The 4,382-nt window shown below is 48.3% G+C and overlaps 1 pseudogene across 1 annotated transcript; it reads left to right on the top strand.

The window, feature by feature from the left end:
* Nucleotides 1-287: 287 nt before the first annotated feature.
* On the top strand, nt 288-3,841 carry LOC307221305 (pleckstrin homology-like domain family A member 2 pseudogene; annotated as a pseudogene). The gene is made up of 2 exons (XR_013844039.1): nt 288-967; nt 3,396-3,841. The product of XR_013844039.1 is annotated as a pleckstrin homology-like domain family A member 2 pseudogene (transcript).
* Nucleotides 3,842-4,382: the final 541 nt, after the last annotated feature.

Below are 4,382 nucleotides of genomic sequence, written 5' to 3'. Positions count from 1 at the left end.
TAATAATCGAGAATCTAGTGAAAGCCAGCACTCCTAGCTGGGAAGGGTGTGGGGAATGGGAAAGTCATTGTCAGGTCCTGAACCCCACTTTTGCAATGACCATTGCAGAGCAACACCTGCAGTGGTGATGATGGCTAAAAGAAGATTGTCAGTGGAGAGTTGAACGACGCAGGGTTAGACCGTGGGGAATTGAGAGAGAGAACGCGGCGGGGGAGGCAGTCTAGCGTGGGCGGGGCGATGGAGCCAGCAGGCGTGGGCGGGGCTCGCAGGGCGGGGCCTGGGACGTCTCTCCAAGGCCATAAATGGTTCTCTTCTCCCGCAAAGCGCACAGCGAATCCCAGCAGCGTCGCGGAGCCGGCGGGAGAGGCCAGCGTCCCCGTCGGAAGATAGGCAGGCAAGCAAGGCGGGCGGGCGAGCGAGCGAGCGTGGCCTTGGCGCTGGTCCCTCGAGGCGATCTCGGTGCGGCGGTTCTGTTGGCGAGCGCGGGCAGCGGCAGCAGCATGAAGGGCCCGGCCGCCGCGTCGCCGTCGGAGGTGATCCGCGAGGGCGAGCTGGAGAAGCGCAGCGACAGCCTCTTCCAGCTGTGGAAGAAGAAGGCGGTGGTGCTGAGCAAGGACAGCCTGAGCCTCTTCTCGCCCGAGGCCGGCAAGGCCCGGGGCGGCGGCGGCGGGAAGGAGCTGCGCTTCGGCTCCATCCAGAAGGTGGACTGCGTGGAGCGGACGGGCAAGTACGTGTACTTCACCATCGTCACGACGGACCGCAAGGAGATCGACTTTCGGTGCCCGGGCGAGAGCTGCTGGAACGCCTCCATCACCATGGCGCTCATCGACTTCCAGAACAAGCGCGCCATCGAGGACTTCAAGAGCCGCCAGGAGGCCGCCGAGCACGCGGCCGCCGCCACCCGGGACAGGCGCCTCGCGCGCGCCCCCTGAGCCCGACACGCGCGCCCCCGAGCGAGAGACCAAAGGTGAAGGAGGGAGCAGGAGATGCGCGGCGGGATGGAGGGGCGGGAAAGGGCCATAGCCAATCGTGAGCCGGTGGCTTCTTCGTTTTGTGCACTAAAGTGGGCTGGAGTTAGTCCCGATCGAGGAGGCTTTTGCCTACGTAGGCTGCAGTTGGAATAAGCTTAGTAGCAAAGGCGGAGGTGGGCGAGATTTGAAGGGACAAGGAACTGGATCCACTGGAAATCGACTCCGCCGGAGGTGCGGGTTTGGGGATAACTTTTAGCTTCCTGGGCTGCGGAAACAAAGAACCAGCAGCAGCCAAGTGGGAACAGGCCTTAGGGCGCCCCGTTGCTGAACTGCCTCTTCTCCCAAGCCCCTCTTGCCGCTTGTTGGCGGACCAGCGTCAGCCAAAGTGCCCAGTGTACTTGGGAGGAGGAGAATTGCAGTCACTCCGGGGCAGAGCATCTGCTTTGGGCACAGTTCACTCCCTGGCATCTCCAGGAAGGAGTGGGAGAAAAACCCCGAGGGGGCTGCTGACAACCCTGAGATTTGTGATTCTGTATAAGGCAGCTTCCTTTAAGAGCCATTGCTATGGGAATGCACAAAATGTGTTTGTGCAACATGCAGGCAAAGCTGAAGTTTGCGCTAACTCAGCTGGAGCGAGACACTACCTGCAAGCAGCCACCCCTGGGACTTTTAAGGGCAGAACAATTACAGAACATGTGGTGGTCCATGATTCTTCTATATCCATATGTGTTTTGTTTTGCAAAACTGCAACCATGTATGCTGCAAACCAAAAGGGGAGGCTGGAGGTGGGGAAGGACTGGCTTTGCAGGGAGAGCGATTTTTGGCAGGAAAAAAGCAAGCAAGAAGTCTTGAATGTGTGTTTCGGGCCGAAGTCCATGTTCTCCAGTGAAACTAGACCATGATTCTTGGAAAGTGGCAAAGGGTCTTTCCTGCACAGAATTCTATGCACCCTGTTGGTGCCACATAGGGCTGGCCCACACAGACTATGTAGTGTGTGCTTCTCTTCTGACTGACCAGAAATCTTTCCTGTAAAAATGTAATTAAAACTATAAAGGAGGTGTATTGGGAGGGGTGTTCAGTTGCTCTTGAAGCTGCAAAACATGTTGGGCTTCAGCAAGGATACTTCAAAGTATGAAGGTTGATGGCCTTGTAAGCTCTTAGTGCTTATTATGCCAGAGCAAGATTTTTGCAGTCCTGATCACAATTCCTACAAACTGAACTGTTAGTGACTTAGTAGATAAGTTTAGGATTGCATTGCTGAGATGCTCTGTCCCCAAACTGTGGTCCATGAGCTTCATTCAGGTGGTCCACAGGGTGTGTGGCAGAAGGCAGGAGCCAGCACACTGGTCACTTTAAATATACTGATTTTTAAATGTACTTTTGATGCTTCTTTTATTTCTTATATTCAACATTGTATATGTAATACAATACAATATAAGAAATAAAAGAAGCTATAAAAATGCATTTAAAAATCATACAGCATCTAGCACACAGCACCTTCAGCAGGTTTCATGTGGTCTGTGGTAGTAAATGTTTCAGAGCCACTGCCTAGTGCTCTAATGTCAACTTGGGGATTTATTGTGAATGTGCCTTTGGACAACTTTAAATGCTGCCTGCTATGCCGTTTGAAAAGAGGGGAATTTTTTTTTTCAGTCTACTGCTTCTGTTTCCATTGACTCTAGTTTCTGCAGATTGGAGGACTCTGCCTAAAACATTCAATAGCAATTGTTCTCCTCCCATCCTAATCCCACTAATTACTTGGAAGAAAGACTCGTCTGCAACCTACACTGAAACTTAAAAAATGCAGCATTAGCTGCTGCTTCATTTTGTATTCAGGCATTTACCAGAGGAGTAGTCATTTTAGTCTGCTGCAGCAAAAATAGCCTTATGACGCTTTAAAAAAATATTAATTAAAAATTAATAGGTTTATCATGGCAAAAGCATTTGCAAATTTTGGTCCATAAAAACCTTTGCTGTAAATCAACTTGGTAATTCTTCAGGCAAGGATGACTAGACACTTGGAGGCCAAGGACCACACTGACTCCCAAAGTGTTGCCCATGAGTCAAAATGGCTGCAGCCAAAAATCACATCAGGATCAATGGGAATTGTCAGTCAAAAACATTTGTTTATTATAAAAATGAGGGGGGGGTAGTTGTAGGGACTTTTTGTCATCATGGTATTACAACAGAGGACCTATAGAAAGAATCATTTAAAAAACAAACAAACCAGCAATATAGTTTCAAAAAATATATGGTGAGGTTATGGAGACCACAGATGACCTCTTACATAGCCTGTAAGTCCCCCCCCCCCCCCCCCCCCCGCTTTTAGATGCCACAAGGCTCTCATTATTTTTTATTTGGGCAAATCTTTTAAAAACCAATTTGCTGACTTCCTCTTTCCTTTCTCTCCTTCCCCATCTATAGAACATTATTCTGGATGACAACAGGACCAAGTGTCTTTGACTCTGATTCAAGTGCACCAGAGCAAGGTACCAATGAAGGAAAGCAAAGAAGGATGCCAGCGACTGCTAGATCTCTTCGGATCTGATGAGGCTGCTGAGCAGAAGAGCCAAATCTTTGCTGAAAGGCTTTTGCAAACCAAAGAAACTTTTGACAAACACAAAGTCTGGCCAACTGAAGAGGAGGCCCACTTTGCAAACTGCTATTTTGTTTTATATTTATAAGATGCAAAGACTATCCTACACCACCTGGTGGGGAGGAAAGACATAGTTTAAATTATTTGTAGTATCAATATTTTGTATTTATTTTGATGAATGCTTTTTATGCAAATAGCTGTCTTAATGTTGCTTTTTGCATTAATGTAGCCATTCCAAATAAATGATGTGATATGTTCACTTTATTTTACCACATATCTGAAATGAGCCTCTCTTTGTAATTGCTGTTAGCATTTAGATTTGTTAATCTAGACTAAAAGATGTTGGCAGTAAAATTATTACTACAGTGGTACCTTGGAAGTCAAACGGAATCCGTTCCAGAAGTCGGTTCGACTTCCAAAACGTTCGGGAACCAAGACGCGGCTTCCAATTGGCTGCAGGAAGCCGCGGAAGTCACGTCAGGCGTTCGGATTCCAAAGAATGTTTGAAAACTGGAACAATCACCTCCAGTTTTCAATCTTTAGGGAGCTAAAACATTCGACTCCCATGGCATTTGAAAACCAATGTATGACTGTATAGATATTGCACTGATCAAATATGCAAAGAGAGCTGGATTTCCACCAGCATGCCTGCCCTTCCACCTGTACAAAAGGAGTTAAAGTCTATTTAGAATGGCAAGCTAGGATGACTAACCTCTACCCATAGGGTCACAAAGACCATGTTTCAGTAGCTGGAAGTTGTTGCAATTTAATATATTACAGAGCAGAGAAGCTAGGCAGTAGGTTCATCTTTCACT

Source organism: Podarcis cretensis (assembly GCF_951804945.1).
Source record: "Podarcis cretensis genome assembly, chromosome: 1".
Taxonomy (NCBI): Eukaryota; Metazoa; Chordata; class Lepidosauria; order Squamata; family Lacertidae; genus Podarcis; species Podarcis cretensis.
Note: the sequence above shows the minus strand (reverse complement) of the source record. Positions and strands in the feature narration are given on the sequence as shown.